We start from the raw sequence: 13,280 nt of genomic DNA on the forward strand, positions 1-13,280 counted from the left end.
ATACTTCCACGTTGTGTGACCTTGGACAAGTCACTTAACCCTGTTTGCTTCAGTTTCCTTATCAGTAAAATGAACTGGAGAAGAAAATGGCAAACCACTCCAGTATTCTTCCAAGAAAACCCCAAATGAGGTCACCAAGAATCAGAAATGACTGAAAAACTACTTCAAACAACAACATATATTTTATACATATTTCATGACATCTGTGGTGTCATATTGTTATTTAAGCCTTGCATTGCTAATGTAGTAACACTTTAATATAGCAAATTAAGAATTGATTTCAAAGTCTGGCCTCTGTTACATACTACCTGTGTCAGTTAACCCTGGGTAAGTCTCCTAGTCTGGGAAACTCTCCAAGATGATAAACTGCAAGGAAGATGCTGTGTGCACTGGTAGAAGAAGTTCCTTACCAGGAGCTCCCTACATTGATGATATCACAGGTCTGGTTTAAAAAAAAAGTTATTTACTACATGGCCCAAATTTTCTCAACTATCTCTTTAAAGAATGTAAACAGAACTAATGTGTGTTTGAAAAGAAATAAGTGTAATATCTGAGGGCTTTTTAATGAAAACCATTGACATATAGATGATATTGATTCCTGATCAAGGCCAATGTGAATAAGAGGCAGCTGAGTTGCATCTAAGTCTTTTTAATTAAGGTAGAAGAATTAGAGGCTACTGCTCAGGGAGCCCATTCGACAAGGACCAGTATAACTACATTTGCCTGGAGATTTACAAATCTGAGTAAGAGATGTTTGAAACAGATGAAAAGGAAGAGAGAAAACTGCCCACACATATTCTCCAAGCCTGATACCATAGGGAGCAGCATGAATGTCACAAGAAGAAGAATAACAATGGAAAGGACCAATAACTCTCGGGAGAAAATATCCAAGAAGGGATCAGTTTAAAAAATTACCTTGGTGTCTATGCAACTGTCTATGAGTGAATTTGGCCTCATACTTATCACTGATTTGGTGGTATATAACTCAGTGATGGAACAAGATTAATCTGATTCCTCTTTCAAAAAGAAAAGAATAAATAAAAGAGGTAATGGAGTAGTTTTGTATGTTAAAATTACATATAAGGAATTATATATAATATACATTAATGGAGGAGGGGGAAGAAAGGAAACACTATTATATTGGCAATGTAGTATGGTGCTGGTCATTAAGTAGGGTCTGGCATCTGATGATTCTGCCTAAGTAGGGTCCATGGTACCACATGAACCTTCCTTTTTCCTTCCAGATGTGAGGAAAGAATGGCATTGGGGAACTTTTAACACAAATAGAGGTCAGAAATGCTGTTAACAAGCCATTGAACTGAAAAAGCCATAGAGGGTAGTTAGGACCAGATAAAGAAGAAGGGCAGGTAGGTGGTAGATTGGTTACAGTGCCCACACTAAGTCAAGGAAACTCATCTTCATGAGTTCAAATTCAGCTTCAGACACTAGCAGCGTGACCCTGGGCAAGTCATTTAACCCTGTTTGCCTCAGTTTCCTCATCTGTAAAATGAGCTGGAGAAGGAAATGTCAAACTACTCTTGTATCTTTCCAAAAAAGACCAAATGTGGTTATGAAGAGTCAGACATGACTGAAAAATGACTGAACAACAACAACAAAAAAGAAATGGAGTCAAAATCAGGAAACTACAAGACCCAAGAGAATGTTTAGGGAGATCCAAGGTCTATTTTCAGTCTACAAAATTTCGCTGTGAAGGGAGATTGACAGAAAGTGCCCCTAGACAAAGAATATGGAACACTGAGTTCATTCACACCTTGTCAACTCAAACATTCCTCTTGCTGCTACCAACTTCATTAACTTCCATAATTCAAATCCCAACTCTAGAAATTTGCTACATCACCATGGAAAAGTCTGTCAATCATTCAGTGAACTATCCCTTATTAAGTAATTATTATGTGCTTAGGCACTGTACTAAGCTCTTGGGAAACAATGAAAGGTAAAAACAGGATCCATGCCCTTGAGTCATATACATTCTAATTGGGAGAAACAACATATAAATAACTGTACATTCAAGATATATGGAGCCCAAAGAGAAGGTAATTCTAGAAGGAAGATATCTAAGGAGAGTTGAGGGTAAAGGCCTCCTGTGGGAAATGAGATTTGAGCTAGATCTTAAAGGAAGTCAGGAAAACCAGGTGAGGAGGGAAAGCATTCCAAGTATGGTAACCAGCCAGCACAAAGGCACTAAGTCAGAAGATAGAAGGTTCTATGAGAGGTACATCAAGGAAACTAGAGTTGCTGAATTGTGGATTGCATGAAGGGAAATAAAACCTAAAAAGACTGGAAAGGTAAGAAGAAGCTATGTCATTACAGGCTTGAAATAATAAACAGAAATTTATGTTTCATCTTAGAGTGAGAGTCACTGAAGTCTGAGGAGAAGGTTCATGTGACAATAACTGGATTTTAGAAAAAAATACTTTGTCAGAGAGTGGATGATGGACTGGAGTGGGGAGAGCCTGGAGGTGGGGAGACCAATTAGAAGGCTATTTGCAATCACCCATTCCTAAGGTGACAAAGGTTAAAACCTGTGTAGTGGCAGTAGCAGAGGAGAGAATGAAACATCTAAGAGAGATGTTGCAAGGGTATCTTTTTAATAGGAGACATCTATCAACTGCTTGGCTAGAAGAAGGAAACAGGTAATGAGATTAGAAAATAGATCACAAATGGGGCACAGAGGCATGATAATGAGAGACTCCAAACATTTGGATATTTCTAGACTCCAAAAGAACAAGAATTTCAATAACATAATGTAATAATTTTTTTTAAATAATGGCACATGAAACTAAATCTATTATGTTCTTCCTTTAGGAAACAGTATGGCAGAGTGGATAGAGAGATGCCCTCAAAGAATTCAATTCCCACCTTTGACAAGTACTAGATCGTGACCTTGGACAAGTCACTTAACCTCTTAGTATTCTAGGCAACTCTCTAAGAAAGAAGTGTCAAACAGGAAGTCCATGCAGCCCACTACCCTCCCAAGAGCACAGGGAACCAGATTAAAATATAATTGGAAAGTATTTAATAAAAGAAATAAAGATACATCAGAGATACTAATGTATTGATTAGTAGTCCCCATTGCTGTTTGAGTTTGACAGATACTCTAAGAGAACAAGCTGCAGAAAAGATGCTGATCTGCTTTGGTAGAGGGACTTTCCTCTCTGGGCAGTTCTCTATTCCAATAATTTTACAAGTCTAGTCCTTGTTCCTATCCTTTAGTGATAAAGTCACACTTTTAATTTATTTTTTTGCTTTTTGGAAGGGGCAGGGTAGGGCTACTGGGGTTAACTGACTTGCCCAAGGTCACATGGCTAGTTCGTGTGTGTGTGTGTGTGTGTGTGTGTGTGTGTGTTAAGTGTCTGAGGTTGGATTTGAACTCAGGTCCTCCTGACTTCAGGGCTGGTGATCTATTCACTGTGCCACCTAGCCACCCCAGATAAAGTCACTCTTTAAAAGGTATAGGAAGAGATAAGAAGACCTACTATTCTGGACCTCATTATGACTAATAAAGGGTAACTGTTTGCCAAAGTAGAAATGATTAGAACCCTGGGAAGTGAACACTTTACATGAAAGTTAATATTACAATAGGAACATATTCATGCAGCAATTTAAGCTTTATAAATCATTTTCCTCACAACAACCCAGTGAGATACATTGTACAAGGATCATCATTTCCACTTTATATATGGGGAAACTGAGTATTACTGAGGTTAAATGACTCATTCATGATAAGTGTTTGAGTCAGTATTTGAATCCAAGTTTCCTGATTCCAAAGCCAGTGCTTTCTCCATGATATCTAGTTACCCCTCAAAGAATTTGGGTCAACAGGCTCATATGAATTAAACTCCCATATATTGAAGGTACTGACAAATGTGGCTACTTGTGGCTTTAAAAAACCATCAAGAATTTTTAAAAGGTGCTACAGTAATATGGATGAAGAAATGTCCATATATTCCAAAAAGAGAGAAAAAGAGACAAAGAAGGAAGGAAGGAAGGAAGGGAGGAAGGAAGGAAGGAAGGAAGGAAGGAAGGAAGGAAGGAAGGAAGGAGGAAGGAAGGAAGGAAGGAAGGAAGGAAGGAAGGAAGGAAAGAAGGAAGGAGGAAGGAAGGAAGGAAGGAAGGAAGGAAGGAAGGAAGGAAGGAAGGAAGGAAGGAAGGAAAGGAAAGAGAGGGGAAGGGGATGGGATCAGGGAAGTGAAAGGAAGGGAATGGAAGGAAAAAGACAGAGGACAGAGCCTTGAAACTCAATGATGGATACATTTATCATCTAACAAAATTCTAAAGCATATTATTAAAGGAAGGATTTAAGAGAATTTTTAAAAGGATATAGCAATCACTAGAATCCAGCACAGGGACATGAAGAACAGCTCATACAAGATTAATCTAATTTCTCTTTTGTACAGAATTGCTGGATTCATAAATCAGGAGACTGCTATAGGCACAGTCAGACTTCAGCAAAGGCATCTTCTAAAATCTCATATATTGTTCTCATGAATATGATGAAGATATGTAAAGTAGTTTATAGAACAATTAAGACTCAGAATTGATTAAAGGACAAGGTCCAAAGTGTAATAATTAATGGATCAGTGTCAATTTAGAGGGGAGATTTCTAGTGGAGAGTGAAAGATTTCTATCAGAAATTAAGAGATCCTCTAGTGGACAATTAATAAGACGTAAGGGCAGGTAGGTGGAGTAATAGCCTGAAGTCAAGAAGACCTAAGTTCAAATCCAGCCTCAGACACTTACTAGCAGTGTGACCCTTGGCAAGTCACTTAATCTAGATTTCCTTCAGTTTCTTCAACTGTAAAATGACAATTATAATAGCACTTACTTACCAGGGCTGTTGAGAGGATCAAATGAAGTAATAATTGTAAGACCCATGGCACAGTGTCTGGCACTTAGTAAGTGCTATATAAAAACTACTTATAATTACCATTATCTTTGTACTTGTAAAACACTTAGCACAGTCTTGGCATGTGATAGGTGTTATATAAAAGCTTACTCTTTTCCCTCTTTTCTTTCTTTTCCAGGTGAGCATAACAAGTCTATGGCCTTGATTTCTTTTTTTGTTCTGTTCACATGTCTAACAATGAAGGCACACATCAAATTCTCAGCTAACACAAGGCTGGAAAAACTAGCTAGTATGTTGGGCAACAAACTCAGCATCCTCTAAAAATCTCAATAGGCTAGGATGCTGAGCCAAACCTAGTGGCAATGAAGTTTGATTTGGGATAGATATGAAGTGCTGTATTTTAGCTAAAAAAAAAAATCAATTGCATGAATGGTTATATAATAATAATAAGTCATAGGAGCATATGATAGACAATTTAGAGCTCAGAAGCCATCCAATATTAACCCCTCTTTTTACAGAATAGGAAACTGAGGCCCAGAGGGGTCAAATCACTTGACCAAGGTCACACAAGCAGTAAGCATCAGAGTCAGAATCTGATTCTCTGACTACACAGCCAGGACATTTTCCATTGGCAGCATGATATTGCAGTACATAGGGAGCTGGCCTCAGAGTCAAGAAGGCCTATGTTCTAGTCCCTCCTCTGACACTTTTGGTTGTCAGAGCCAGGGATTAAATGACCTAGTCTCTCATTGCCCCCAGGCAACTTTCTAAGACTAAATTGTAGAGAATATACTGATTCATATTGGCAGAGGGAGTTCCTCACCAGGAGCTATTCCAGCAATGAAATCATAGGCTTGAGAAAACAAACATAAAATAAGCATATACACAAAATAAATGTATAGTTTAAAAAAAAAACCTGAGTGAATCGCTCTCCCAGGAATGGTTTAAGCGAAAGAAGGGAGCCTGGATGATCAGTCCAGTAAGAGTGATTCATCTGTGTCACTGCAGCTGGGTGGCTCAGCCATAGAGCTCCCAGACTGGAGTCGGGATGGCCTGAGCTCAAATCTGACCCCAGACACTTACTAGCTGTGTGACTCTGGGCAAGTCACTTAACCTCAATTGCCTCAATCTCTTCAACTGTAAAATGAGGATAATAATAGCACCTACCTCCTAAGGTTGTTATGAGACTTGATGGTATAATGCTTCCAAAGCACTTAGCCCAGGGCCTGGCCCATAACTGGCATTATATGAATGTTTATTCCCTTCTCCTCCTCCTCTCTTCATTCTCCGGCTCAGCAATGAACAGTCCAGCCTCTCATTTCAGTTTTCCACCATTAAGTTCTCCAATTCTCTGAATCCTCTTTAAATTCCTTTGATGCTTTGCATTTTTGTAAGGTAACATCACCACCACCACACATTAATAATAATTTTAATAATAAACCAATAGCTGACACTACTATAATAATTTAAGGCTTAAAAACCCTTTACCTAGAGAAGGAGAAAGGTATAGTGAATATAGCAAGCTTTGAAGCCACAAAACCCTGGGTTCAAGAACTGCCCCTAAGAAAGATTATCACTGGCAGAATAGATGCCACATCTACCTCGAGTTCCCTATAAAAGCAAAATCAAAGATCCCTTTAAATATGTTATCTCCTTTGATCTTCACAACAGCCTTCTAAGGTTTTATTACCCCCATTTTTCAGATGAGAAAACAGTGGCTTAAAGATGTTGAATGACTTGTCCAGAGTCACACTGCTTGTATCTGGGGCTTAATTCTAACCTGAGTCTTCCAGATTCCAATTCTAGCTTTCTATCTCCTATACAATGCTTCCTCCTTACTTGGTTGCTTTTAGAAAAAAAAAGCCCTTATTTTGCTAAATAGGTCCATATTTTTGTATGTGATAATTCTGCATAACATTTTTTTACTATATGCTTTTTTTTCTTCTTTTAGCAGTATGGTCAGTATTTTATCTTTATTCCAGGGCAGCCTGTATTCAGCACAATACAGTACCTTTCATACTTAGGCATTCCTTCCACATATACTGTCCTTGAAAGCAAGAGTTTCCTACAATACCTTGCACTTAGTAGATGCCCAGTAGGTTTCAGATGATTGATTTCCAGCACTGGTTGGAAATACATAAAGATCCCCTAATTCAACCATCCTTTACACTAATATCATGCCCATATTCACATTTCAAGTGTCTTGACCTAACTCAGTCAGCTACCTGGATTAGTATTTCAGATCTTACATTTCTACCTGGATCTTTATACCTAAGGTCTGTTTCTTTTATAGTCCTCCAAAACTTACCTGATCACTAGCTTGGTACTACACTTTGGCCACTGCAGACTCAATCTCTAGGCCTTATGACCTAAATGAGAGATAAGGGAGAGAAGGCAGAATTACTCAAATTTTATTTTGCTTCTGTTTTCTTTATTAACATTTAAAAAAATTTTAACAGTAAAGTAAAAATCATTAATAAGCAATTGAAACCCAAGATAAATGATGAAAGGTAAGACCCACCGTGTCTAGTCATCTGAATTATTTGCTCAAACCAGAGACCAAGTATAACTCTGCTGTGAGCACATGAAAGCTAAAATACATGCCCTATCTGTGCAAGCCTGAGCCCTGGTTCAGGCTGTCTCTTTTATATTTGTTCTTTCCTAATCAAAGATAAATAAATATGTATATTGAATTGGTTTGTTTTTGAATTTTTCTTTATTTAATTTTTAATTAACAAAATTTAACAAAACAAGCATTTCCATAACATAGTATAAGTTACTTTGAAAATTTGAGAGGTTCAGAGGTTCTGGATCCTATTGGGACAGAAGTAAGTTCTTGTATAGTCACTGACAAGATGACTAGTGTAAGCTTGACTGTTTCACCAGCTGACTTGTATCAGGAATTGAACAGTGAAGACACAGGGCAGAATTTAAAATGCCAGTTATCAGTCCTACACACTGCTTTCTAATCTGATGAGGTTTAAGTATTAGACTTCTTTTTTTTTAAGCGATCAAGGTTAAGTAACTTGCTCAAGGTTACATAGCCAGTTATTTCTAGGTGTGATGCTGAGTATCTGAGCCCGGGATTCGATCTCCAGGTCATCCCGACACTGGAGCCGGGGCTCTTACTAGCTGTGCTACCTGGCCACCCCTAAGCAATTGGGGTTAAGTAACTTGCTCAGGGTTACATGGCCAGTTATTTCTGGGTGTGATGCTGAGTATCTGAGCCCGGGATTCGATCTCCAGGTCATCCCGACACTGGAGCCGGTACTCTTACTCGCTGAGCCACCTGGCCACCCCTAAGCAATTGGGGTTAAGTAACTTGCTCCAGGTTACATGGCCAGGTGTTTCTGGGTGGGTGCTAAGTGTCTGGGCCCGGGATTCAATCTCCAGGTCATCCCGACACTGGAGCCGGTGCTCTTACTAGCTGTGCTACCTGGCCGCCCCTAAGTATTAGATTTCTAGCAGATTGTTACAATAGTGATAAATTAAGTTACTGAATCCCATTTTAAGGCATTCTATTAATGCTTGTTGTTTTGTTGTTGTTGTTTTTTACATTTAACATTTCTTTTGTCTATAAGAATAAACTACCTGTTCCATACCAGATGTACATTGTACATTAAGTACACTTTTTTATAGGAAAACTCTAGCCAAAGCTATAAGTAAAATTGTCCGTGAGGTACCAAGATAGGGAGTTTAATGAGTCAAAGAGCTTGAGGTTTTCCAGAATTGAACCAGACCCAAATTACATGCCTCGCTACAGAACAGGGAACCGGGGCCTTGGAATTCTAGCGGCAATGGTTAGTGCCAGGTTATTTTGGGCTTCAAGATGCAGATCAAAGAACCTCTGCTCAGCAAAGCTGATTGACAACATTCATTAGCTAGACTAGAAATACAGTATTTTTTAAGGAAGACAGTGAATTTCCCAAACCCGAAACTCTAATAGGGTACAGTGTACTGTCAGAGCCTGCACTCAGAAGCGTCTGGATAATTTCACAGACATCACTCAAACTAAAAACTAAGTAGCTATTTTCCTTCCAGAATCTCATGGAAAATACAGAGTCTAAGGTATATTTATAAAATTTTACTTTTCACACATTATCCATATTTAACAAGTATCAAGTGCACAATGAGTACACAGCTTATCCAAGCTTCCTTCCTTGAATTCAGTGAACCTTTATGTAAAGCAAAAGGGCGCTTAATAAAATATTCCTTGATGACAATGATGACCCATTATAGGTGATCAGGGGATTTCCTTAAGTTTAAAAAAAACAAACACGAGCAGCTTCAAGGAGTTTACAAGCTAATGAGGAAGACAGAAGGTGCAGAAACAAATAACCAAGTGGATGAGACATAAGAAAACATATTCAGGTTGGACTCCAAGGAGACAAGATGACATCAGACACACTGCTTTTAGCACCACTTAAGGAAGAGAAACTCCTACATGTCAAACTGTAGCAGCTATTAGCCTGGATAATGAAGCAGAATTTTTCTCTCAGTGGACTTACTGGAGCTTTTCATAGAGGTTATGATATGTATTATAAAAAGTACACAGATGTGAACAAAGGAGGCACTGGTAGTGTTTCTAAGGTGCTTCCTGCTTGCGTCCTGCCCGACTATTGGGGTGCTTACAAAGAGCTCAAACATGAAGAGAAACAAAATTACCTCTGAGAAATGAAGACACCTCAGAAGACATTCCATTCCTAAGCTTAGAGAGTTTTTGCAGATGTAACTCTCCTTGGTGAATGTCATTTGATGTTCTAACTAGGGCCAAAAGTCCAATGATAAAAGATGAAATTTTGAAAAGAAAAATAGAGTATATTCACAGCCAATCACAGGTGAACAGAGGTAAACACAGAAGTGAGAGGTTCTTAACTTCATGCTGTGGACCCTTTGGTGGGCTGATGAAGTCTAGGAACCCCTCCTCAGAATAATTTTAAAATAATTTAAAGAAATACTGAATTCAGTTATAAATTGGTAAAAAAAAGGAAAGTATTTTTTTTTCCTATTCAAGCTCATGGACTTTTGCCTATCCCCCCCCCTGCCAAATCTATCTATAGATCCACTAAGGGTACATAGGTCACAACTTAAAACCCCCTGATCTAAATGCTAAATAATGAGGAAGGTGGAGGTATGGACAAAAGTACGCTCAGGAATCAAGTATTTCTCAAAAGTCACTCAGATCCCATTGACCAGTTTCATTTTGAGTATGTAGCAAATCATAGAAGTAGCAAGAAGGGCTGAGAAATTCATGTTGAGGAGACAGTATATCTGAAAACACAACATGTCAAACCACTAACTGCTGTGAATTGGCTTTCAGGGCAAAACTGGATGTCATTGAAAAGAGCAATGTGGAATAGTTATTACCAATATCCCCCCAATCCCAGATGCTGAGATGAATGATCCTTAAACTGAATCTGTTCCTTGGCAAGTCATTGGTGGAAGAGTCCTAGAAACAATCAGGTCTTCCAAGCCCCGAGACAACAGCCACTGTGCTCTACAGCACAGTATATAGTTCAGAAAAAGCCACTGGAGTATGATATTATCTTGTACACAGCATTAAGGGAACAGGCGAACTTCTTTTGATAATTCTTTTATTTTCCTTTTTGCCTTTTGGAGGGCAGTTGGGGTTAAGTAACTTGCCCAAGGTTACATGGCTAGTTTTGGGGTGTGTGTGTGTGTGTGTGTGTGTGTGTGTGTGTGTAGGTATTAAGTGTCTGAGGCCGGGACCGAACTCGGGTCCTCCTGACTCCAGGGCCAGCACTTTACTCACTGCGCCACCTAGCTACCCCATCTTTTGATAATTCTGATGACAATAAAGTTAGGGGCATACACACTCAGTATTCTAACAAGCTGCTTTATCGATATCAATTTTTTTTTTAAACATCAATATGAAAATGGAAGGACCTTTGTGGTCTGAGATCATTGTGAGAAAAGCAGAAAAGAGGGCCTGGGGTTTGACTGAGCATGCTAGGAACTAGCATAACATAAGTGTAAAACCCCTTGGGGGATGCACGATGCAGGGAGGGGCTCTTCCTCTCCCCATCACAGAGCAGAGGTACCTTTTTATTCTTTACTGTAGCCCAGGAGGACTCTTTTAGATGGTTACTTAAATGGAATGGCATAAATACACTCTAGCAGAGTTTCTTAATTTGGGATCCCCACCCCTAGACTTCAAGAGGATCAGTGAAGTTGAATGGGAAAAACGACATTTTTATTTCAATATGATTTGTTTCCTTTATAACCTTAGGTATTATATACATTTAAAGCCACATTTCTGAGTAGGGGTCCACAAGTTTTAAGAGTTTGTCAAAGGGGACCATGAAACACACGCAAAAAGGCTAAGAACCTCTGCACTAAAGAGACAATCCCCACCCCTCAGCTTTCTCCTCCATGCAATGCTGGTAGATAATTCCCTTAGAGTGGTGATCTCCAGTGGGGGCAAGGCCCAATGGAAGGACTGTAACCCGAAACCAAGAAGTTTGTGATCATCCAATCAAAGGACAGGAACGTGTTTTTCATTTCACCTTCCTGGCAATCATTGTACTTGACTCCAACATTATCACCCCGATTCTAATCCCCAATTCTCCCTTATTCCACCCCTCTGTCCACAGCACAAACTTCCCACTTCTCCATTTCTGAGTCAGGTATTGAGCCCTAAGGATGATAATAAGGATGATTAGCAACCACTGGGAGAATTCATTTATTCATCTCCCTACTTTCACCCCAGTCAGCTGGTGGCTGTAGCAAGCAATTCTCAGATGGTGGGCTCTGCACTCCAGGTAAGTGACCAGCAAGTGAGAGTCTGCCTTTCCTCTCTTGGCTTTGGGTGGGACAAAGTAGGCTGCACAGGATGAACAGGTATGAATGAGTCATGAAAGATGGGAGCTCTCACTACAAAAAATCTTCCTCCTTTCCCGTTCTTATTTCAGACTTTCTTACGGTATTACTATCAAAGTTATGACCATCCTTTTTGTCACCCAGGTTTAAAGTCTCAGTATCATCCATGACTCCTCATTCTTCCCCCCATGTATCCCATCCATTGACAAATCTTGTGGTTTCTACTTCCACAACATCCTTCATATCTATCCCCTTCTCTCTGCTCACAGAGCTACCACCCTAGGTCAGATTTGTATCACAAACCTCCAACATTCTAACTAGTTACTATGTCTAACCTCCCTGCTCTTCAATACATGCTTCATCTGTTTGCCAAGGGATTTTTCCTTAAGTGCATTTCTCACCATGTCACCTCCCAGACTCCAATGCTCCCATTAAGTCTAGGATCAAATGTTATCTCCTTTTTATCTAATCCTTTTCACAGTTTCAATTTGTGCGTGTTTTATAACATACATATCTATCAGTACAGTACTGCATATATAACAAAAATAAATAGAGAGACAGAGGAAAGGAAATAGGGAGAGGAAGAGGGAGTCAGAGAAGAAGAGAGGGAGAGAGAAGGAAGGAGGAAGTGAGGGAGAAAGTGAGAGAGGGAGAGAGAGAGAGAGAGAGACTGCTTGAACAATTCTTTGTTAATGATATGTGAACAAAAAAGTTTAAAAACCACAATCTTAAAGGAACTTAATATATAATCACTGCATATATGGAAGTGATGGTACTGGCACCAATGAATAACCTGAGATTTTTATGCAACCAGAGCTTACATGCTGCCTAGTGGCCTTGAACAAGTGCCTTAACTTTGTCTAGGCCTCAATTTCTTCATCTGTAAAATGAGGGGGTGGGACTATATGACCTATAAAATTCTTTGTAACTCTAAAACTTTGACTCTAAGGCTATCAAGTCATGATCAGTACAGTTCTAAAGATGCCTTAATTATGCCATAGGATCAGGACTGAATCAAAATGGGTTCAATGGGACTATTTGTAGGGATAAGTGCTCTTGGCATTTGAATCAAGTCACCAGAATATACAAGCAGAAGGCTCTGCAGCCTCCACTTCCTCATTCCCCAGGAGCTTTGAAATGTCTGCAGAGAGATCCCAAATCTCCCTAACATCCCAGTGAGGAGTCTAGCTCCAGAGGCTAGTCTGAGTAGCTGCTTCTTGTACTCACCCCCAGGACACTAACCTCATAATTCTGACATTAAACTCTCATTAATATTAGTGCTCTCTCTACTCCAGACAGTCATTATGTTCCCTCTCTCTTTGCTTAGTGAATAGATAAAACTATAAGCTTCAACATTTTATCATGGCTATTAGTCCTTTTTTTTTCTTTTTGTTTTGTTATGCTAGAGATTGTCAAAAGTACCTGTTTCAGGCACTTTTCCTTCCTCTAGGGAAATTTTATGACCTTTTTTTACCTTTATATATCTTAATTTTATATTACTTATGAATCCTGAAGGTGGCCAAAAATTCTATGTGTGTGTGTGTGTGTGTGTGTGTGTGTGTGAGAGAGAGAG

At 39.2% G+C, this 13,280-nt stretch overlaps 1 protein-coding gene across 6 annotated transcripts in view; it reads right to left on the minus strand.

The window, feature by feature from the left end:
- Window positions 1-13,280, minus strand: part of PDE4D (phosphodiesterase 4D) — a 1,918,796-nt gene that overhangs the window by 1,709,367 nt on the left and 196,149 nt on the right. For 5 of the 6 annotated variants that reach the window (XM_069096351.1, XM_069096355.1, XM_069096353.1 and 2 more), the window contains one exon: window positions 7,176-7,236. The exons of the other annotated variant lie outside the window; for it this stretch is intronic. The gene's annotated coding sequence lies outside the window, so the exon portion shown is untranslated. The remainder of the gene's footprint in view (window positions 1-7,175; window positions 7,237-13,280) is intronic. 6 annotated transcript variants of the gene reach the window in all.

The sequence above is a fragment of the Petaurus breviceps genome, unplaced genomic scaffold, assembly GCF_028583685.1.
Source record: "Petaurus breviceps papuanus isolate PSGF00001 unplaced genomic scaffold, PetGlider_PUasm1.0 229, whole genome shotgun sequence".
Taxonomy (NCBI): domain Eukaryota; kingdom Metazoa; phylum Chordata; class Mammalia; order Diprotodontia; family Petauridae; genus Petaurus; species Petaurus breviceps.